This window comes from Pseudophryne corroboree, chromosome 6 (assembly GCF_028390025.1).
Source record: "Pseudophryne corroboree isolate aPseCor3 chromosome 6, aPseCor3.hap2, whole genome shotgun sequence".
Taxonomy (NCBI): Eukaryota; Metazoa; Chordata; class Amphibia; order Anura; family Myobatrachidae; genus Pseudophryne; species Pseudophryne corroboree.
This window is the reverse complement of record NC_086449.1, coordinates 402940456-402964999: the sequence shown is the minus strand read 5'-3', so window position 1 is coordinate 402964999 and position 24544 is coordinate 402940456. Positions and strand designations below refer to the sequence as shown.

At 49.0% G+C, this 24544-nt stretch overlaps 1 protein-coding gene across 4 annotated transcripts in view; it reads left to right on the top strand.

The window, feature by feature from the left end:
- The window catches only part of UPF2 (UPF2 regulator of nonsense mediated mRNA decay), a 376291-nt gene that overhangs the window by 57864 nt on the left and 293883 nt on the right, over positions 1-24544 (top strand). For 3 of the 4 annotated variants that reach the window (XM_063926873.1, XM_063926874.1, XM_063926876.1), the window contains exon 2: positions 15103-15205. The gene's annotated coding sequence lies outside the window, so the exon portion shown is untranslated. Of the gene's footprint in view, positions 1-15102; positions 15227-24544 lie in introns of all 4 variants that reach the window. The other variant, XM_063926875.1, reaches the window with a different exon arrangement.

Sequence of the window (24544 nt, the reverse complement as noted above, 5' to 3'; positions counted from 1 at the left end):
GGATTTCCATCTGGGCCGTTTTCTCCACTTTCTACAGACAGGAGTGGATATGGGCCTAAAGTTAGGCTCCATTAAGGTACAGATTTCGGCCCTATCAATTTTCTCTCAGAAGGAATTGGCTTCTCACCCAGAAGTCCAGACTTTTGTAAAGGGAGTGCTGCATATCCAGCCTCCTTTTGTGCCCCCAGTGGCACCATGGGACCTTAACGTGATGTTACAGTTCCTGAAATCTCACTAGCTTGAGCCTCTTCAAACAGTTGAATTAAAATTTCTCACTTGGAAGGTGGTCATGTTGTTGGCCTTGGCATCTGCAAGGCGGGTGTCCGAATTGGCGGCTTTGTCTCACAAGAGCCCCTATCTGATTTTCCATGTGGATAGAGCAGAATTGAGGACTCGTCCTCAATTTTTGCCCAAGGTGGTTTCATCTTTTCATATGAACCAACCTATTGTGGTGCCTGTGGCTACGGGTGACTTGGAGGATTCCAAGTCCCTTGATGTAGTCAGGGCCTTAAAAATTTATGTAGCCAGGACGGCTCGGGTTAGGAAAACAGAGGCACTGTTTGTCCTGTATGCAGCCAACAAGGTTGGCCCTCCTGCTTCTAAACAGACTATTGCTCGCTGGATCTGTAATACGATTCAGCAGGCTCATTCTACGGCTGGATTGCCGTTACCAAATTCGGTAAAGGCCCATTCCACTAGGAAGGTGGGCTCTTCTTGGGCGGCTGTCCGAGGCGTCTCGGCATTACAGCTTTGCCGAACGGCGACTTGGTCGGGGTTAAACACTTTTGCTAAATTCTACAAGTTTGATACCTTGGCTGAGGAGGACCTCATGTTTGCTCAATCGGTGCTGCAGAGTCATCCGCACTCTCCCGCCCGGTCTGGAGCTTTGGTATAATCCCCATGGTCCTTACGGAGCCCCCAGCATCCTCTAGGACGTAAGAGAAAATAAGATTTTAAACCTACCGGTAAATCTTTTTCTCCTAGTCCGTAGAGGATGCTGGGCGCCCGTCCCAGTGCGGACGAAGTTCTGCAAGACTTGTATATGGTTATTGCTTACATAAGGGTTATGTTACAGTTTTGATCAGTCTCTGGCTGAGGCTGTTTTGTTTCATACTGTTAACTGGTTCGTATGTTCCAAGTTGTACGGTGTGGATGGTGTGGGCTGGTATGTATCTTGCCCTTGGATTAACAAAAATCCTTTCCTCGTACTGTCCGTCTCCTCTGGGCACAGTTTCTCTAACTGAGGTCTGGAGGAGGGGCATTAGAGGGAGGAGCCAGTGCACACCCATTCTAAAGTCTTTGGAGTGCCCATGTCTCCTGCGGAGCCCGTCTATACCCCATGGTCCTTACGGAGTCCCCAGCATCCTCTACGGACTAGGAGAAAAAGATTTACTGGTAGGTTTAAAATCGTATTTTTTTACGTCTGTGGGCTGAACCGCCCACTTTTATGACACATAATGACCCCGCCCCCTTTTCGGCGCACGCTTGTGCCCATCTAGGTCCTGCACCCTGCCCGGATTCTAGAGTGAACACTACTACAGTGTGTACCCAGCTTTAACCAACTTGTTTGAAGGACAGTTTTTGTCCGTTTTCCAGGGTTTGGGAGCAAATTGCTGATTTTCGTTTCCTTCCATACATTACCAGATTTTCATTCGAACCAACAAACTAGTTGGGTGAAAGTTTGTCTACTAGTGTATGGCCAGATTTAGAACTTGGTCAGTGCATTCCACATAATACACTGACCTGTCTGACCCCACCCCCAGTGTATTATGTGCATTCCACATAATACACTGACCTGTCTGACCCCACCCCCAGTGTATTATGTGCATTCCACATAATACACTGACCTGTCTGACCCCACCCTTTCAGTGAAAATGTTAATTAGGTATTTGTATGTATTTCTAGGTCAGATTTCTCTCTCGAGTGGGGGAAATTGCACCATACTTCCAGGGATGGAAATAAGTTCACATCAGTGCAGAGCCTCCCCTGTGATACTCCAGAGTTTTGTCTATATAAAGTATATGAAAAAATACAAAGAATATTTTATGAATATCTTCTTTGTATTATTTGACTAATAATTTATAGTCAAAACTCTGGAGTAAAAAGTTTGACAGGTGATGCATTGCCTTTTCTGCACATCTCTGATCAAAACTCGCCACATTTCCAACAGTATATACTGCACCTGTGTATAATGTCCACATGAAACCTTGGGCTCATATATTGTGTGTAAATCTAGCCAGTGCCTCCTGAGCCATTTACCTCACCGCACGTCACTGGTTCACATAATTTAACTTTTAGGACAGGAAGTTTGGTTTCTAGATCAATATGACAGGGAATAATGGGCATGTTTGATTTTCAAATAAAATTATTGAATGTAAGGCCATAAACCTACATACATTTGCGGTATCTGAAAGCTATTTAGAAGTATATCCTGATTATTTATGTTACCCTCTTTTACAACCAGCCCTAAAGGCAATAGTTCTGTCCATCTTCCCTTGACATATAGGAAACTGGCCTGTGACGCAGTCAGATATAGTTCACGGGGAGCCACTGGCCTGTTAGACACAGGGGTCAATCCAATTGGATACGAAGGGTTTGAGTTGCCGTGGGGTTTCAACGCCGGCAACTGCAGCGCATCTCACGCGCCTTGCAACCTGAATTCTCTCAAATGTGCTCACAGCCCCATAGGCCTTTGAGCTGTTTTGCGCAATTCGGACTGCTGTAAAGTGCGGCTGTTGTGCTAACTTGTGGATGCGGAAAACAAGCGTTTGATTGGATTTACCCCACAGTCTACATGTAACGCACAGAAAAATTGATAGGTCATACAACTATAACACCCAAAAGTACTGCAATGTAATATCTCTTGGTTACTAACTGGCGGAACCATAATGATTAAAGATATTTAGTGTAAATTAATTTGATTGGACCATTTTCCTACATACAATACCAAGTTGATATGCTGCATTTTCATAATTTTGCTCAGCCCACTAATTGTCCTTTCCATACTGTTTGTAAGTGGACTCCATATATAATATTTGCGTCCACAGGTCGAGTACCTCAAACAAATGTATAATTTTTTCTCTAACGTCCTAAGTGGATGCTGGGGACTCCGTAAGGACCATGGGGAATAGCGGCTCCGCAGGAGACTGGGCACATCTAAAGAAAGCTTTAGGACTAACTGGTGTGCACTGGCTCCTCCCCCTATGACCCTCCTCCAAGCCTCCGTTAGATTTCTGTGCCCGACGAGAAGGGTGCACACTAGGGGCTCTCCTGAGCTTCTTAGTGAAAGTTTTAGTTTAGGTTTGTTATTTTCAGTGAGACCTGCTGGCAACAGGCTCACTGCATCGAGGGACTAAGGGGAGAAGAAGCGAACTCACCTGCGTGCAGAGTGGATTGGGCTTCTTGGCTACTGGACATTAGCTCCAGAGGGACGGTCACAGGTCCAGCCTGGATGGGTCCCGGAGCCACGCCGCCGGCCCCCTTACAGAGCCAGAAGAGCGAAGAGGTCCGGAAAAATCGGCGGCAGAAGACGTTCCTGTCTTCAATAAGGTAGCGCACAGCACTGCAGCTGTGCGCCATTGCTCTCAGCACACTTCATACTCCGGTCACTGAGGGTGCAGGGCGCTGGGGGGGGCGCCCTGAGACGCAATAAAACATGATAAAAATACCTTACATGGCAAAAAATACATCACATATAGCTCCTGGGCTATATGGATGCATTTAACCCCTGCCAGAATATACAGAAAAACGGGAGATAAGGCCACCGAAAAGGGGGCGGAGCCTATCTCCTCAGCACACTGGCGCCATTTTCCCTCACAGCTCAGTTGGAGGGAAGCTCCCTGGCTCTTCCCTGCAGTCATTACACTACAGAAAGGGTTAAAAAAAGAGAGGGGGGCACTAATTAGGCGCAGTATTAAAACATACAGCAGCTATAAGGGGAAAAACACTTATATAAGGTTATCCCTGTATATATATATATATATATAGCGCTCTGGTGTGTGCTGGCATACTCTCCCTCTGTCTCCCCAAAGGGCTAGTGGGGTCCTGTCCTCTATCAGAGCATTCCCTGTGTGTGTGCTGTGTGTCGGTACGTTTGTGTCGACATGTATGAGGAGAAAAATGATGTGGAGACGGAGCAGAGTGTCTGTAACAGTGATGTCACCCCCTAGGGGGTCGACACCTGAGTGGATGTACTGTTGAAAATTACGTGACAGTGTCAGCTCTGTATAAAAAAACAGTGGTTGACATGAGACAGCCGGCTACTCAGCTTGTGCCTGTCCAGACGTCTCATAGGCCGTCAGGGGCTCTAAAGCGCCCGTTACCTCAGATGGCAGATACAGACGCCGACACGGATACTGACTCCTGTGTCGACGGTGAAGAGACAACCGTGTTTCCCGTAGGGCCACACGTTACATGATTGAGACAATGGAAAATGTTTTATACATTTCTGATAATACGAGTACCACCAAAAAGGGGTATTATGTTCGGTGAGGGAAAAACTACCTGTAGTTTTCCTGAATCTGAGAAATAAAATGAGGTGTGTGATGATGCGTGGGTTTCCCCCCGATAACAATTGATAATTCTTAAAAAGTATTGGCTGTATACCCTTTCCCGCCAGAGGTTAGGGTGCGTTGGGAAACACCCCCTAGGGGGGATAAGGCGCTCACACGCTTGTAAGAACAAGGGCTCTACCCTCTCATGAGATGGCCGCCCTTAAGGATCCTGCTGATAGAAAGCAGGAGGGTATCCAAAAATGTATTCACACACATACTGGTGTTATACGGCGACCAGCAATCGCCTCAGCCTGGAGGTGCAGTGCTGGGTTGGCATGGTCGGATTCCCTGACTGGAAATATTGATATCCTAGATAAGGATAGTATATTATTGCCTATAGAGCATTTAAAAGATGCATTTCTATATATGCATGATGCACAGCGGAATTTTTGCCGACTGGCATCAAGTATAAGTGCGTTGTCCAATTCTACCAGTAAAATGGTCAGGTGATGCGGATTCCAAACGGCATTTGGAAGTATTGCCTTTGAAAGGGGACATTTGGGGTCGGTCTTTTAGACCTGGTGGCCACGGCAACAACTGGGAAATCCACGTTTGTACCCCAGGTCGCCTCTCAAAATAAGACGCCGTATTATCAGGCGCAGTCCTTTGTTGGCAAGCGGACAAAAGGTTCCTCTTTTCTGCTCGTGACAGAGGGAGAGGAAAAAGGCTGAAGAGATTAGCCAGTTCCCAGGAACAGAAACCCTTTCCCGCCTCTGCCAAGCCCTCAGTATGACGCTAGGGCCTTACAAGTTCAGGCACGGTGGGGGCCCGTTCTCAATGAATTTCAGTGCGCAGTGGGCTCACTCGCAAGTAGACCCCTGGATCCTTCAGGTAATATCTCAGGGGTACATATTGGAATTCGAGACGTCTCCCCCTCGCCGTTTCCAAAAGTCGGCTTTACCGACGTCTCCCTCTGACAGGGAGGCAGTTTTGGAAGCCATTCACAAGCTGTATTCCCAGCAGGTGATAATCAAGGTACCCCTCCTGCAACAGGGAACGGGGTATTATTCCACACTATTGTGGTACCGAAGCCAGACGGCTCGGTGAGACCGATTCTAAATCTAAAATCTTTGAACACTTACATACAGAGGTTCAAATTCAAGATTGAGTCACTCAGAGCAGTGATTGCGAACCTGGAAGAAGGGGACTACATGATGTCTCGGGACATCAAGGATGCTTACCTTCATGTCAAAATTTACCCTTCTCACCAAGGGTACCTCAGGTTATGGTACAGAACTGTCACTATCAGTTCAGATGCTGCCGTAGGGAGGGTCCACGGCACCCCGGGTCTTTACCAAGGTAATGGCCGAAATGATATCCCTTCGTAGGAAGGGAATTTTAGTTATCCCTTACTTGGACGATTCCCTGATAAGGGTAAGATCCAGGGAACAGTTGGAAGTCGGTGTAGCACTATCTCAGGTAGTGTTGCGGCAGCACGATTGGATTCTCAATATTCCAAAATCGCAGCTGGTTCCGACGACTTGTCTTCTGTTTCCTAGGGATGATCCTGGACACAGTCCAGAAAAAAGGTGTTTCTCCCGGAAGAGAAAGCCAGGGAGTTATCCGAGCTAGTCAGGAACCTCCTAAAACCGAACCAAGTCTCAGTGCATCAATGCACAAGGGTTCTGGGTAAAAATGGTGGCTTCCTACGAAGCAATCCCATTCGTTAGATTCCACGCAAGAACTTTCCAGTGGAACCTTCTGGACAAATGGTCCGGGTCGCATTTTCAGATGCATCAGCGGATAACCCTGTCACCAAGGACAAGGGTATCCATCCTGTGGTGGTTGCAGAGTGCTCATCTTCTAGAGGGCCGCAGATTCGGCATTCAGGACTGGGTCCTGGTGACCACGGATGCCAGCCTGCGAGGCTGGGGAGCAGTCACACAGGGAAGGAATATCCAGGGCTTAGGGTCAAGCCTGGATACATCACTTCACATAAATATCCTGAAGCTAAGGGCCATTTACAATGCTCTAAGCTTAGCAAGACCTCTGCTTCAAGGTCAGCCGGTGTTGATCCAGTCGGACAACATCATGGCATTCACCCACGTAAACAGACAGGGTGGCACAAGAAGCAGGAGGGCAATGGCAGAAGCTGCAGGGATTCTTCGCTGGGCGGAAAATCATGTGATAGCACTGTCAACAGTATTCATTCCGGGAGTGGACAACTGGGAAGCAGACTTCCGCAGCACGACCTCCACCCGGGAGAGTGGGGACTTCACCCAGAAGTCGTCCACATGAGTAAAAAACTCGACAGGTATTGCGCCAGGTCAAGAGACCCTCAGGCAATAGTTGTAGACGCTTTGGTAACACAGTGGGTGTACCAGTCAGTGTATGTGTTCCCTCCTCTGCCTCTCATACCCAAGGTACTGAGATTGATAAGATGGAGAGGAGAAAGCACTATATTCGTGGCTCCGGATTGGCCAAGAAGGACTTGGTAACCGGAACTTCAAGAGATGCTCACGGAGGATCCGTGGCCTCTACCTCTAAGAAGGGACCTGCTCCAGCAAGGACTCTGTCTGTTCCAAGACTTACCGCGGCTGTGTTTGACGGCATGCCGGTTGAACACCGGATCCTGAAGGAAAAAAGGCATTCCGGATGAAGTCATCCATATCCTGATCTAAAGCCAGGAAGGATGTAACCGCAAAAACATTATCACCGCAATTGGCGAAAATATGTTGCGTAGTGCGAGGCCAGTAAGGCCCGACGGAGGAAATTCAACTGGGTCGATTCCTACATTTCCTGCAAACAGGAGTGTCTATGGGCCTGAAATTGGGGTCCATTAAGGTTCAGATTTCGGCCCTGTCAATTTTCTTCCAAAAAAGAACTAGCTTCAGTCCCTGAAGTTTAGACGTTTGTAAAAGGGGTACTGCATATACAGCCTCCTTTTGTGCCTCCAGTGGCAATTTGGGATCTCAATGTAGTTTGGGTTCCAAAAGTCACATTGGTTTGAACCACTTAAATCTGTGGAGTTAAAATATCTCACATGGAAAGTGGTCATGCTGTTGGCCCTGGCCTGGGCCAGGCGCGTGTCAGAATTGGCGGCTTTATCCTGTAAAAGCCTTTATCTGATTTTCCATTGGGACAGGGCGGAATTGAGGACTCGTCCTCAGTTTCTCCCTAAGGTGGTTCCAGCGTTTTCACCTGAACCAACCTATTGTGGTGCCTGCGGCTACTAGGGACTTGGAGGAATCCAAGTTGCTGGATGTTGTCAGGGCCCTGAAAATATGTTTCCAGGACGGCTGGAGTCAGGAAATCTGACTCGCTGTTTATCCTGTATGCACCCAACAAGCTGGGTGCTCCTGCTTCTAAGCAGACTATTGCTCGTTGGATTTGTAGTACAATTCAGCTTGCACATTCTGTGGCAGGCCTGCCACAGCTAAAATCTGTAAAAGCCAGTTCCACAAGGAAAGTGGGCTCATCTTGGGCGGCTGCCCGAGGGGTCTCGGCTTTACAACTTTGCCGAGCAGCTACTTGGTCAGGGGCAAACACGTTTGCTAAATTCTACAAATTTGATACCCTGGCTGAGGAGGACCTGGAGTTCTCTCATTCGGTGCTGCAGAGTCATCCGCACTCTCCCGCCTGTTTGGGAGCTTTGGTATAATCCCCATGGTCCTTACGGAGTCCCCAGCATCCACTTAGGACGTTAGAGAAAATAAGAATTTACTTACCGATAATTCTATTTCTCATAGTCCGTAGTGGATGCTGGGCGCCCATCCCAAGTGCGGATTGTCTGCAATACTTGTACATAGTTATTGTTACAAAAATCGGGTTATTATTGTTGGGAGCCATCTTTTCAGAGGCTCCTCTGTTATCATACTGTTAACTGGGTTCAGATCACAAGTTATACGGTGTGATTGGTGTGGCTGGTATGAGTCTTACCCGGGATTCAAAATCCTTCCTTATTGTGTACGCTCGTCCGGGCACAGTATCCTAACTGAGGCTTGGAGGAGGGTCATAGGGGGAGGAGCCAGTGCACACCAGTTAGTCCTAAAGCTTTCTTTAGATGTGCCCAATCTCCTGCGGAGCCGCTATTCCCCATGGTCCTTACGGAGTCCCCAGCATCCACTACGGACTATGAGAAATAGAATTATCGGTAAGTAAATTCTTATTTTTGTATGGTACTCCGCACCAAGCGGCCAATCCAGGTAAGTATACGCATTTATAGATCGATCACTCAGTGTGTCAGTCAGGACATCCAGCCTGCCCAGCTGTGACATCTGTCCCTCCCGCAACAAGTGTGCGGGCAGTCGGACTGTCCATATACAGCCAGAGTAGCTGTTATATCTGAAGATGTATCAGCCATCAGCTGTTCAGTACATCTTATTTCCCTAACGTCCTAGTGGATGCTGGGAACTCCGTAAGGACCATGGGGAATAGCGGGCTCCGAAGGAGGCTGGGCACTCTAGAAAGATTTATGACTACCTGGTGTGCACTGGCTCCTCCCACTATGACCCTCCTCCAAGCCTCAGTTAGATTTCGTGCCCGGCCGAGGTTGGATGCACACTAGGGGCTCTCCTGAGCCCTTTGAAAGAAAGTATAGTTTTAGGTTTTTTATTTTCAGTGAGACCTGCTGGCAACAGGCTCACTGCAGCGAGGGACTAAGGGGAGAAGAAGCGAACTCGCCTGCTTGCAGCCGGATTTGGGCTTCTTAGGCTACTGGACACCATTAGCTCCAGAGGGATCGACCGCAGGCCCAGTCCTTGGTGTTCGGTCCCGGAGCCGCGCCGCCGTCCCCCTTACAGAGCCAGAAGCAAGAAGAGGTCCGGAAAAACGGCGGCAGAAGACATCAGTCTTCACCAAGGTAGCGCACAGCATTGCAGCTGTGCGCCATTGCTCTTCATGCACACTTCACACTCCGGTCACTGAGGGTGCCGGGCGCTGGGGGGGGGGGGCGCCCTGAGCTGCAATAAAAACACCTTGGCTGGCAAAAATACCACAATATATAGCCCCAGAGGCTATATATGTGGAAAATACCCCTGCCAGAATCCAGAAAAAAGCGGGAGAATAGGCTGCGGAAAAGGGGCGGAGCTATCTCCCTCAGACACACTGGCGCCATTTCTCCTTCACAGATCCGCTGGTAGGAAGCTCCCTGGCTCTCCCCTGCAGTCTACACTACAGAACAGGGTAAAAACAGAGAGGGGGGGCACTAAATTTGGGCGCAATATATATATATAATATAAAAAGCAGCTATAGGGGACATAACTCAGTTAGTCCCTGCATTATATAGCGCTCTGGTGTGTGCTGGCATACTCTCACTCTGTCCCCCCAAAGGGCTTTTGTGGGTCCTGTCCTCATTCGGAGCATTCCTTGTGTGTGTGCGGTGTGTCGGTACGGCTGTGTCGACATGTTTGATGAGGATAATGATGTGGAGGCGGAGCAGATGCCTTTAGAAGGGATGTCACCCCCTGCGGGGCAGACACCTGAGTGTATGGGCTTATGGAAAGTAATGAGTGCACGTATAGACTCCTTATGTAAAAAAATCGACGACATGCCAAATGTGGGACAGCCGACTTCTCAGCTCGTGCCTGCCCAGGCGTCGCATGGGTCGTCAGGGGCTCTAAAACGCCCGCTACCTCAAGCAGACCCAGATGTCGACACTGATACTGACACCAGTGTCGACGACGATGAGTCAAACCTGATGCCCACTAAGGCCATTCACTGCATGATTGAGGCAATGAAAGAGGTGTTAAACATTTCTGATATAACTACAGGTACCACTAAAAAGGGTATTATGTTTGGAGAGAAAAAACTACCCGTAGTTTTTCCCCCATCAGATGAATTAAATGAAGTGTGTGAAGAAGCGTGGGCTTTCCCTGATAAAAAATTGGTAATTCCTAAGAAGGTACTAATGGCGTTCCCTTTCCCGCCAGAGGATAGGTCACGTTGGGAAACACCACCTAGGGTGGATAAAGCGCTCACACGTTTGTCTAAAAAGGTGGCACTACCGTCTCAGGATACGGCCGCCCTCAAGGAACCTGCTGATAGAAAGCAGGAGGCGATCCTGAAGTCTGTATACACACACACAGGCATTATACTTAGGCCAGCTATTGCGTCAGCTTGGATGTGCAGTGCTGCCGCTGCGTGGTCAGATAAACTGTCAGAAAATATTGACACATTAGACAGAGACATGATCCTGTTAACCATAGACCATATAAAAGACTCAGTCTTATATATGAGAGATGCACAGAGGGAAATCTGCTGACTGGCATCTAAAGTAAGTGCATTGTCCATTTCTGCTAGGAGAGGCTTATGGACTCGCCAGTGGACAGGAGATGCGGATTCAAAAAAGCACATGGAAGTGTTACCATATAAGGGTGAGGAATTATTTGGGGATGGTCTCTCGGACCTAGTTTCCACAGCAACGTCTGGGAAATCAGCATTTTTACCCCATGTCCCCTCACAGCCTAAGAAGGCGCCGTTTTATCAGGTTCAGTCCTTTCGGACCCAGAAAAACAGGCGTGGAAAAGGCGGGTCTTTTCTGTCCAGAGGCAGAGGTAGGGGAAAAAGGCTGCAACAAACTGCAGGTTCCCAGGAGCAAAAGTCCTCCCCCGCTTCTTCTTCCAAGTCCGCCGCATGACGGTGGGGCTCCACAGGCGGAGCCAGGTACGGTAGGGGGTCGCCTCAAAAATTTCAGCGATCAGTGGGTTCGCTCACAGGTGGATCCCTGGATCCTGCAAATAGTATCTCAGGGGTACAAGCTGGAATTCGAGGCGTCCCCACCCCACCGGTTCCTAAAATCTGCCTTGCCGATTGCTCCCTCAGACAGGGAGGCGGTGCTAGCGGCAATTCACAAGCTGTATTCCCAGCAGGTGATAATCAAGGTACCCCTACTTCAACAAGGACGGGGTTATTATTCCACACTATTTGTGGTACCGAAACCGGACGGTTCGGTGAGACCCATTCTAAATTTGAAATCCTTGAACACATACATAAAGAAATTCAAGTTCAAGATGGAATCGCTCAGGGCGGTTATTGCAAGCCTGGACGAGGGGGATTACATGGTATCCCTGGACATCAAGGATGCTTACTTGCATGTCCCCATTTACCATCCTCACCAGGAGTACCTCAGATTTGTGGTACAGGATTGCCATTACCAATTTCAGACGCTGCCGTTTGGACTGTCCACGGCACCGAGGGTATTTACCAAGGTTATGGCGGAAATGATGATACTCCTTCGAAGAAAGGGAGTTTTAATTATCCCGTACTTGGACGATCTCCTAATAAAAGCGAGGTCCAAGGAACAGTTGTTGGTGGGAGTAGCACTATCTCAGGAAGTGCTGCACCAGCACGGCTGGATTCTGAATATCCCAAAGTCACAGCTGGTTCCGACGACACGGCTACTGTTCCTGGGTATGATTCTGGATACAGTCCAGAGAAAAGTGTTTCTCCCGGAGGAGAAAGCCAGGGAGTTGTCATCTCTAGTCAGAGACCTCCTGAAACCAAAACAGGTATCAGTGCATCACTGCACGCGGGTTCTGGGAAAAATGGTGGCTTCTTACGAAGCAATTCCCTTTGGCAGGTTCCATGCCAGAATCTTTCAGTGGGACCTGTTGGACCAGTGGTCCGGATCGCATCTTCAGATGCATCGCTTAATAACCCTGTCTCCAAGAACCAGGGTGTCTCTACTGTGGTGGCTGCAGAGTGCCCATCTTCTAGAGGGCCGCAGGTTCGGCATACAGGACTGGGTCCTTGTGACCACGGATGCCAGCCTTCGAGGCTGGGGGGCAGTCACACAGGGAAGAAACTTCCAAGGACTATGGTCGAGTCAGGAGACTTCCCTTCACATAAATATTCTGGAACTAAGGGCCATCTACAATGCCCTAAGTCAAGCAAAATCCCTGCTCCTACACCAGCCGGTGCTGATCCAGTCAGACAACATCACGGCAGTCGCCCATGTAAATCGACAGGGCGGCACAAGAAGCAGGATGGCGATGGCAGAAGCCACAAGAATTCTCCGATGGGCGGAGAATCACGTACTAGCACTGTCAGCAGTGTTCATTCCGGGAGTGGACAACTGGGAAGCAGACTTCCTCAGCAGACACGACCTCCACCCGGGAGAGTGGGGACTTCACCCAGAAATCTTCCAGATGCTGGTAAACCGTTGGGAAAAACCACAGGTGGACATGATGGCGTCCCGTCTCAACAAAAAGTTAAAAAGATATTGCGCCAGGTCAAGGGACCCTCAGGCGATAGCTGTGGACGCTCTAGTGACACCGTGGGTGTACCAGTCGGTTTATGTGTTCCCTCCTCTGCCTCTCATTCCGAAGGTATTGAGAATAATAAGAAAGCGAGGAGTAAACACGATTCTCGTGGTTCCGGATTGGCCAAGACGAGCGTGGTACCCGGAACTTCAAGAGATGCTCTCAGATGACCTGTGGCCTCTACCGCTCAGACAGGACCTGATACAGCAGGGGCCCTGTCTGTTCCAAGACTTACCGCGGCTGCGTTTGACAGCATGGCGGTTGAACACCGGATCCTAAAGGAAAAGGGTATTCCGGAAGAAGTCATTCCTACGCTTATTAAGGCCAGGAAAGATGTTACGGCAACGCATTATCACCGCATATGGCAAAAATATGTTGCATGGTGCGAGGCCAATAAGGCCCCAACAGAGGAATTTCAACTAGGTCGATTTCTGCATTTCCTGCAAGCAGGAGTGGATATAGGCCTGAAACTAGGCTCCATTAAAGTACAGATCTCGGCTCTGTCGATTTTCTTTCAAAAAGAACTAGCTTCAGTACCTGAAGTTCAGACTTTTGTAATATGAGTGCTGCATATTCAGCCCCCGTTTGTGCCTCCAGTGGCACCTTGGGATCTCAACGTGATGTTGAGTTTCTTAAAATCACATTGGTTTGAGCCACTTAAAACCGTGGATCTGAAATATCTCACGTGGAAAGTGGTCATGTTATTAGCCTTGGCTTCTGCCAGGCGAGTGTCAGAATTGGCGGCTTTATCATGTAAAAGCCCTTATCTGATTTTCCATATAGATAGGGCAGAGTTGAGGACTCGTCCCCAATTTCTCCCTAAGGTGGTGTCAGCGTTACACCTGAACCAGCCTATTGTGGTGCCGGCGGCTACTAGTGAATTGGAGGACTCCAAGTTGCTAGACGTTGTCAGGGCCCTGAAAATATATGTTTCCAGGACGGCTGGAGTCAGAAAATCTGACTCGCTGTTTATCCTGTATGCACCCAACAAACTGGGTGCTCCTGCTTCTAAGCAGTCTATTGCTCGCTGGATTTGTAGTACAATTCAGCTTGCACATTCTGTGGCAGGCATACCACAGCCAAAATCTGTAAAGGCCCATTCCACAAGGAAGGTGGGCTCATCTTGGGCGGCTGCCCGAGGGGTCTCGGCTTTACAACTTTGCCGAGCAGCTACTTGGTCAGGGGCAAATACGTTTGCAAAATTCTACAAATTTGATACCCTGGCTGAGGAGGACCTGGAGTTCTCTCATTCGGTGCTACAGAGTCATCCGCACTCTCCCGCCCGTTTGGGAGCTTTGGTATAATCCCCATGGTCCTTACGGAGTTCCCAGCATCCACTAGGACGTTAGAGAAAATAAGAATTTACTCACCGGTAATTCTATTTCTCGTAGTCCGTAGTGGATGCTGGGCGCCCATCCCAAGTGCGGATTGTCTGCAATACTTGTATATAGTTATTGTTAACTAAAGGGTTATTGTTGAGCCATCTGTTGAGAGGCTCAGTTGTTTTCATACTGTCAAACTGGATATAGTATCACGAGTTGTACGGTGTGATTGGTGTGGCTGGTAAGAGTCTTACCCGGGATTCTAAATCCTTCCTTATTATGTCTGCTCGTCCGGGCACGGTGTCCTAACTGAGGCTTGGAGGAGGGTCATAGTGGGAGGAGCCAGTGCACACCAGGTAGTCATAAATCTTTCTAGAGTGCCCAGCCTCCTTCGGAGCCCGCTATTCCCCATGGTCCTTACGGAGTTCCCAGCATCCACTACGGACTACGAGAAATAGAATTACCGGTGAGTAAATTCTTATTATTATATGTCTGGGAACAACGTCATTCACAGACATATTGGGGGTACGCTCCCGCCGATGGACTCGTGATATATTGGCCATTTGCTAGAACGGATGATATATAGCCTAGTGTGGACCCAGATTAAAAATGCCTTTACTATATTTAGGCTACATCTACATGTCCCCTTCTACACTGCGCGATGTGCATGGGCGCTCAAACACAATTGAATAATGACAATTGTTCGTGCATCTAAAAAGTCCCATTTAGATGGGACTTTTCAGACGCCCAAAACAATTGAATCTGTCCCATAAGTGTTAAATATGTCTTGTTTGTATGGCGATTTATTGCTCATGCACAGTGCGAAAAGTTATATTTTATCATGAAATGTGGTGTGTGTGTTTGTATATCCTAAGAAAGGTATATTTTTAAAAATTGTAGTTGGTAATTTCAAACTCCATGCATATTTATTATGTCCTTAATGAATTGATTATTGACAAGAAAATAGAAAAGTGATGTAAAGTGTCTCCTTGGTTTACAGTACATCCTTTTTTTGTTTTTACATAGAAACTGAATACTTACAGATATTCTTCATGCATTGAAACAACCATGCAATTCTTCTGGAATTTGGAATAACTGGATAACTGTTTATCAGTTTCTGTGGAACCAGGTATTAATAAAGAATGAAAATGTGAGAGAAAATGACTGCCTTTTGAGACATACAAATAATTTTTTTGCCATTTTTAATTAATTTTGTTTAGCTGAAAAAATGAACATTTCTTCTTCGGGTTCCATAGAGCTCCACAGGAAGGCAGTGTGGTGTAGGTGGTGGTAAAGGACCGGGCACCAAACAGTTAAGCTTTTAGGTATCCCAGGATGCTCCGGAGAAGGACTGGAGGGGCTGACGTGGACCCCAGTTCGTCCTGGACTCCACTAGACCACCAGGGCTTTTTACTGGTGCAGGCACATCTTTTAAGAGGCCAGAGTACCAGTGGGTGATGCCAGCATAGGGGAGGTCCGTACTCTGCCTGCCCAGCTCAGGGTGCCATTCCACTGCAGTCTTCCCCGCTGTTGAGCTGCTCCTTCTCCACCCTCTTCCCCCTCAAGAGACCCACGGCAGCCATTTTCATTTGCAGCTACAAGTCCACGGGAATGCTGGATCCAGTCTCCTGTATACTTTTCTAAGAAACCAGGTTACACAGCGCTATATCCTACCTGCCACTGCAGCTTTGTAGTTGATTTAGTGCCCATTGCAGTGTATTTAAATTGTATTCTGCATTGTCTGTGTCTTGTGCTAGCTCTGCTGTCTGTTTCTCTGACGTCCTAGTGGATGCTGGGAACTCCGTAAGGACCATGGGGAATAGACGGGCTCCGCAGGAGACTGGGCACTCTTAAAAGAAAGATTAGGTACTATATCTGGTGTGCACTGGCTCCTCCCTCTATGCCCCTCCTCCAGACCTCAGTTAGAATCTGTGCCCGGCCAGAGCTGGATGCACCTAGTGGGCTCTCCTAAGCTCACTAGAAAAGAAAGTATTTGTTAGGTTTTTTATTTTCAGTGAGATCTGCTGGCAACAGACTCACTGCTACGAGGGACTGAGGGGAGAGAAGCAAACCTACCTGCTTGCAGCTAGCTTGTGCTTCTAAGGCTACTGGACACCATTAGCTCCAGAGGGATCGAACACAGGGCCCGACCTCGATCGTCCGTTCCCGGAGCCGCGCCGCCGTCCCCCTTGCAGAGCCAGAAGACGGAAGATAAAGATGAAAAACGGCGGCTGAAGACTCCTGTCTTCATTAAGGTAGCGCACAGCACTGCAGCTGTGCGCCATTGCTCCCATAGCACACCACACACTCCGGTCACTGTTGGGTGCAGGGCGCTGGGGGGGGGCGCCCTGGGCAGGAATTAGTTTACCTTTTTGCCACAAATAGCACATAATACAGTGTATAACACTGTATATGTGCAAAAACCCCCGCCATTAACATTATAAAAAGCGGGAGAAGCCCGCCGCTGAGGGGGCGGGGCTATCTTCCTCAGCACAGCCAGCGCCATTTTCTCTTCACAGCTCCGCTGGAAGGACGCTCCCCAGGCTCTCCCCTGCAGTATCCAGTACAACAAGGGTAAAAAAGAGAGGGAGGGCACATCATTTTAGGCGCAATTTGTGTTAATAAGCAGCTATTGGGAAAAATCACTCAGTATAGTGAAAATCCCTATGTTATATAGCGCTGTGGTGTGTGCTGGCATACTCTCTCTCTGTCTCCCCAAAGGACTTTGTGGGGTCCTGTCCTCAGTCAGAGCATTCCCTGTGTGTGTGCGGTGTGTCGGTACGGCTGTGTCGACATGTTTGATGAGGAGGTTTACGTGGAGGCGGAGCAGGAGCCGATAAGTGTGATGTCGCCCCCTACGGGGCCGACACCGGAGTGAATGGATATGTGGAAGGTATTAACCGACAGTGTCAACTCTTTACATAAAAGGTTTGATGACGTAACAGCCTTGGGACAGCCGGCATCTCAGCCCGCGCCTGCCCAGGCGTCTCAGAGGCCATCAGGGGCTCAAAAACGCCCGCTAGCTCAGATGGCAGACACAGATGTCGACACGGAGTCTGACTCCAGTGTAGACGAGGATGAGACAAATGTACAGTCCACAAGGGCCATCCGATGCATGATTACGGCAATGAAAAATAAGAATTTACTTACCGATAATTCTATTTCTCATAGTCCGTAGTGGATGCTGGGAACTCCGTAAGGACCATGGGGAATAGCGGCTCCGCAGGAGACTGGGCACAAAAGTAAAAGCTTTATGACTAGCTGGTGTGCACTGGCTCCTCCCCCTATGACCCTCCTCCAAGCCTCAGTTAGGATACTGTGCCCGGACGAGCGTACATAATAAGGAAGGATCTTGAATCCTGGGTAAAACTCATACCAGCCACACCAATCACACCGTACAACTTGTGATCTGAACCCAGTTAACAGTATGATAAACGTAGGAGCCTCTGAAAAGATGGCTCACAACAATAAACAACCCGATTTTTGTAACAATAACTATATACAAGTATTGCAGACAATCCGCACTTGGGATGGGCGCCCAGCATCCACTACGGACTATGAGAAATAGAATTATCGGTAAGTAAATTCTTATTTTCTCTGACGTCCTAGTGGATGCTGGGAACTCCGTAAGGACCATGGGGATTATACCAAAGCTCCCAAACGGGCGGGAGAGTGCGGATGACTCTGCAGCACCGAATGAGAGAACTCCAGGTCCTCCTCAGCCAGGGTATCGAATTTGTAAAATTTAGCAAACGTGTTTGCCCCTGACCAAGTAGCTGCTCGGCAAAGTTGTAAAGCCGAGACCCCTCGGGCAGCCGCCCAAGATGAGCCCACTTTCCTTGTGGAATGGGCTTTTACAGATTTTGGCTGTGGCAGGCCTGCCACAGAATGTGCAAGCTGAATTGTACTACAAATCCAACGAGCAATCGTCTGCTTAGAAGCAGGAGCACCCAGCTTGTTGGGTGCATACAGGATAAACAGCGAGTCAGATTTTCTGACTCCAGTCGTCCTGGAAACATATATTTTCAGGGCCCTGACTACGTCCAGCAACTTGGAGTCCTCCAAGTCCCTAGTAGCCGCAGGTACCAAAATAGGCTGGTTCATGTGAAAAGCTGAAACCACCTTAGGGAGAAATTGAGGGCGAGTCCTCAGTTCTGCCCTGTCTGAATGAAAAATTAGGTAAGGGCTTTTATAAGATAAAGCCGCCAATTCTGAGACACGCCTGGCTGAAGCCAGGGCTAACAGCATGACCACTTTCCATGTGAGATATTTCAATTCCACAGTGGTGAGTGGTTCAAACCAATGTGATTTTAGGAGACTCAACACTACATTGAGATCCCAAGGTGCCACTGGAGGCACAAAAGGAGGCTGTACATGCAGTACCCCTTTGACAAACGTCTGAACTTCAGGCACTGAAGCCAGTTCTTTTTGGAAGAAGATCGACAGGGCCGAAATTTGAACCTTAATGGACCCTAATTTTAGGCCCATAGATAGTCCTGTTTGCAGGAAAAGCAGGAAATGACCCAGTTGAAATTCCTCTGTAGGGGCCTTCTTGGCCTCACACCACGCAACATATTTTCGCCAAATGCGGTGATAATGTTTTGCGGTTACATCCTTCCTGGCCTTGACCAGGGTAGGGATGACTTCATCTGGAATGCCTTTTTCCTTCAGGATCCGGCGTTCAACCTCCATGCCGTCAAACGCAGCCGCGGTAAGTCTTGGAACAGACAAGGTCCCTGCTGGAGCAGGTCCTTTCTGAGAGGTAGAGGCCACGGGTCCTCCGTGAGCATCTCTTGAAGTTCCGGGTACCAAGTCCTTCTTGGCCAATCCGGAGCCACGAGTATAGTTCTTACTCCTCTCCTTCTTATGATTCTCAGTACTTTGGGTATGAGAGGCAGAGGAGGGAACACATACACTGACTGGTACACCCACGGTGTTACCAGAGCGTCCACCGCTATTGCCTGAGGGTCCCTTGACCTGGCGCAATACCTGTCTAGTTTCTTGTTGAGACGAGACGCCATCATGTCCACCTTTGGTTTTTCCCAACGGTTTACAATCACGTGGAAGACTTCTGGGTGAAGTCCCCACTCCCCCGGATGGAGGTCGTGTCTGCTGAGGAAGTCTGCTTCCCAGTTGTCCACTCCCGGAATGAACACCGCTGACAGTGCTGTCACATGATTTTCCGCCCAGCGAAGAATTCTTGCAGCTTCTGCCATTGCTCTCCTGCTTCTTGTGCCGCCCTGTCTGTTTACGTGGGCGACTGCCGTGATGTTGTCCGATTGGATCAATACCGACTGACCCTGAAGCAGAGGCCTTGCTTGACTTAGGGCATTGTAAATTGCCCTTTATTCCAGGATATTTATGTGAAGAGACGTTTCCATGCTTGACCACAAGCCCTGGAAATTTTTTCCCTGTGTGACTGCTCCCCAGCCTCTCAGGCTGGCATCCGTGGTCACCAGAATCCGGTCCTGAATGCCAAATCTGCGGCCCTCTAGAAGATGAGCACTCTGCAACCACCACAGGAGAGACACCCTTGTCCTTGGAGATAGGGTTATCCGCTGATGCATCTGAAGATGCGATCCGGACCATTTGTCCAGCAGATCCCATTGAAAAGTTCTTGCATGGAATCTTCCGAATGGAATCGCTTCGTAAGAAGCCACCATCTTTCCCAGCACCCTTGTGCAATGATGTACTGACACTTGTCCTGGTTTTAGGAGGTTCCTGACTAGCTCGGATAACTCCCTGGCCTTCTCCTCCGGGAGAAACACCTTTTTCTGGACTGTGTCCAGAATCATCCCTAGGAACAGTAGACGTGTTGTTGGAATCAGCTGCGATTTTGGAATATTTAGAATCCACCCGTGCTGACGTAGCACCACCTGAGATAGTGCTACTCCGACCTCTAACTGTTCCCTGGACCTTGCCCTTATCAGGAGATCGTCCAAGTAAGGGATAATTAAGACGCCTTTTCTTCGAAGAAGAATCATCATTTCGGCCATTACCTTGGTAAAGACCCGTGGTGCCGTGGACAATCCAAACGGCAGCGTCTGAAACTGATAATGACAGTTCTGTACCACAAACCTGAGGTACCCTTGGTGAGAAGGGTAGATTGGGACATGGAGATAAGCATCTTTGATGTCCAGAGACACCATATAGTCCCCTTCTTCCAGGTTCGCTATCACTGCTCTGAGTGATTCCATCTTGAATTTGAACCTTTTTATGTAAGTGTTCAATGATTTCAGATTTAAAATCGGTCTCACCGAGCCGTCCGGCTTCGGTACCACAAACAGCGTGGAATAATACCCCTTTCCCTGTTGTAGGAGGGGTACCTTGATTATCACCTGCTGGGAATACAGCTTGTGAATAGCTTCCAATACTGCCTCCCTGTCGGAGGGAGACGTTGGTAGAGCAGACTTCAGGAACCGGCGAGGGGGAGACGTCTCGAATTCCAATTTGTACCCCTGTGATATTACCTGCAGGATCCAGGGGTCCACTTGCGAGTGAGCCCACTGCGCGTTGAAATTTTTGAGACGGGCCCCCACCGTGCCTGATTTCGCTTGTAAAGCCCCAGCGTCATGCTGAAGACTTGGCAGAAGCGGGGGAGGGCTTCTGATCCTGGGAAGAGGCTGCCTGCTGCAGTCTTTTTCCCCTTCCTCTGCCCCGGGGCAGAAATGAGTGGCCTTTTGCCCGCTTGCCCTTATGGGGACGAAAGGACTGAGTTTGAAAAGACGGTGTCTTTTTCTGCTGAGAGGTGACCTGGGGTAAAAAGGTGGATTTCCCAGCCGTCGCCGTGGCCACCAGGTCTGATAGACCGACCCCAAATAACTCCTCCCCTTTATACGGCAAAACTTCCATATGCCGTTTGGAATCCGCATCACCTGACCACTGTCGTGTCCATAAACTTCTTATGGCAGAAATGGACAACGCACTTACTCTTGATGCCAGGGTGCAAATATCCCTCTGTGCATCTCGCATATATAGTAATGCATCCTTTAAATGCTCTATAGTCAATAATATACTGTCCCTATCCAGGGTATCAATATTTTCAGTCAGGGAATCCGACCAAGCCACTCCAGCGCTGCACATCCAGGCTGAGGCGATTGCTGGTCGTAGTATAACACCAGTATGTGTGTATATACCTTTTAGGATATTTTCCAGCTTTCTATCAGCTGGTTCCTTGAGGGCGGCCGTATCAGGAGACGGTAACGCCACTTGTTTTGATAAGCGTGTGAGCGCCTTATCTACCCTAGGGGGTGTTTCCCAACGCGCCCTAACCTCTGGCGGGAAAGGGTATAATGCCAATAATTTATTAGAAATCAGCAGTTTTTTATCGGGGGAAACCCACGCTTTGTCACACACCTCATTTAATTCATCTGATTCAGGAAAAACTATGGATAGTTTTTTCACACCCCACATAATACCCCTTTTTGTGGTACTTGTAGTATCAGAAATGTTCAAAGCCTCCTTCATTGCCGTGATCATGTAACGTGTGGCCCTACTGGACATTACGTTTGTCTCGTCACCGTCGACACTGGAATCAGTATCCGTGTCTGGGTCTGTGTCGACCATCTGAGGTAACGGGCGCTTTAGAGCCCCTGACGGTGTTTGAGACGCCTGGACAGGCACTAACTGATTTGCCGGCTGTCTCATGTCGTCAACAGTTTTTTGCAAAGTGCTGACACTGTCACGTAATTCCTTCCATACGACCATCCAGTCAGGTGTCGACTCCCTAGGGGGTGACATCACTATTACAGGCAATTGCTCCGCCTCCACATCATTTTCCTCCTCATACATGTCGACACAATCGTACCGACACACAGCACACACACAGGGAATGCTCTGATAGAGGACAGGACCCCACGAGCCCTTTGGGGAGACAGAGGGAGAGTTTGCCAGCACACACCAGAGCGCTATATATATACAGGGATAACCTTATATAAGTGTTTCTCCCTTCTATAGCTGCTGTAAATGTATTTTCTGCCAATTAGTGCCCCCCCTCTCTTGTTTTACCCTGATTCTGTAGCAGGACTGCAGGGGAGAGTCAGGGAGCCGTCCTTCCAGCGGAGCTGTGAGGGAAAATGGCGCTTGTGTGCTGAGGAGATAGGCTCCGCCCCCTTTTCGGCGGCCTTTTCTCCCGCTTTTTTTAGGAAAACTGGCAGGGGTTAAATGCATCCATATAGCCCAGGAGCTATATGTGATGCATTTCTTTAGCCATATAAGGTTTAAAACATGTTTTATTGCGTCTCAGGGCGCTCCCCCCAGCGCCCTGCACCCTCAGTGACCGGAGTGTGAAGTGTGCTGAGAGCAATGGCGCACAGCTGCAGTGCTGTGCGCTACCTTATTGAAGACAGGAACGTCTTCTGCCGCTGATTTTTCCGGACCTCTTCGCTCTTCTGGCTCTGTAAGGGGGCCGGCGGCGCGGCTCCGGGACCCATCCAGGCTGAACCTGTGATCGTCCCTCTGGAGCTAATGTCCAGTAGCCAAGAAGCCCAATCCACTCTGCATTCAGGTGAGTTCGCTTCTTCTCCCCTTAGTCCCACGATGCAGTGAGCCTGTTGCCAGCAGGTCTCACTGAAAATAAAAAACCTATTTAAAACTTTTACTCTAAGCAGCTCTGGAGAGCTACCTAGCATGCACCCTTCTCGGCCGGGCACAAAAATCTAACTGAGGCTTGGAGGAGGGTCATAGGGGGAGGAGCCAGTGCACACCAGCTAGTCATAAAGCTTTTACTTTTGTGCCCTGTCTCCTGCGGAGCCGCTATTCCCCATGGTCCTTACGGAGTTCCCAGCATCCACTAGGACGTCAGAGAAAATGTGTTGCACATTTCTGACATTAACCCGGTTACCACTAAAAAGGGTATTATGTTTGGGGAGAAAAAGCAGCCAGTGACTTTTCCCCCATCTGATGAATTAAATGAATTGTGTGAAGAAGCGTGGTGTTCCCTTGATAAGAAACTAGTGATTTCTAAGAGGTTACTGATGGTGTACCCTTTCCCGCCAACGGATAGGTTACGCTGGGAGACATCCCCTAGGGTGGACAAGGCGCTCACACGATTATCTAAAAAGGTGGCACTGCCGTCTCAGGATACGGCCGCCCTAAAGGAGCCTGCAGATAGAAAGCAGGAGGCTATCCTGAAGTCTGTATATACACACTCAGGTACTATACTGAGACCTGCTATTGCTTCAGCATGGATGTGTAGTGCTGCAGCAGCATGGTCTGATACCCTGTCAGACAACATTGATACCCTCGACAGGGATGCTATTTTGCTAACCATAGAGCATATAAAGGATGTCGTCTTGTATATGAGGGATGCACAGAGGGACATTTGCCGGCTGGCATCTAGAATTAATGCAATGTCCATTTCTGCCAGGAGAGTATTATGGACTCGGCAGTGGACAGGTGATGCTGATTCTAAAAGGCACATGGAGGTTTTGCCTTTATAAGGGTGAGGAATTGTTTGGGGACCGTTTCTCGGACCTCGTATCCACAGCAACAGCTGGGAAGTCGACTTTTTTACCTCAGGTTCCCTCACAGCCTAAGAAAGCACCGTATTATCAAGTACAGTCCTTTCGGCCTCAGAAAGGCAAGCGGGTCAGAGGCGCATCCTTTCTGCCCAGAGGCAGGGGTAGAGGAAAAAAGCTGCACCAGACATCCAGTTCCCAGGAACAAAAATCCTCCCCTGCTTCCACTAAGTCCACCGCATGACGCTGGGGCTCCACAGGTGGAGCCAGGTGTGGTGGGGGCGCGTCTCCGGAACTTCAGCGACCAGTGGGTTCGCTCACAGCTGGATCTCTGGGTTCTACAAGTGGTATCTCAGGGATACATGCTGGAGTTCGAGGCGACTCCCCCTCGCCGTTACCTCAAATCAGCCTTGCCAGCGGCTCCCAGGGAAAGGGAGGTAGTGCTGGCGGCTATTCACAAGCTGTACCTTCAGCAGGTGATAATCAAGGTTTCCCTCCTTCAACAGGGACGGGGTTACTATTCCACAATGTTTGTGGTACCGAAACCAGACGGTTCGGTGAGACCCATTCTAAATTTAAAATCCTTGAACACTTATGTAAGGAAGTTCAAGTTCAAAATGGAATCGCTCAGGGCGGTTATTGCAAGCCTGGAAGAGGGGGATTTTATGGTGTCGCTGGACATCAAGGACGCTTATCTGCATGTCCCCGTTTACCCACCTCACCAGGAGTACCTCAGGTTTGTGGTACAGGACTGTCATTACCAATTCCAGACGTTGCCGTTTGGTCTGTCCACGGCACCGAGGGTATTTACCAAGGTAATGGCCGAAATGATGATACTCCTTCGGAAGAAGGGAGTTATAATTATCCCGTACTTGGACGATCTCCTTATAAAGGCGAGGTCCAGAGAACAGTTGTTAGTCAGCGTAGCACTTTCTCGGGAAGTGTTGCAACAGCACGGCTGGATTCTGAATATCCCAAAGTCGCAGCTGATTCCTGCGACGCGTCTGCTC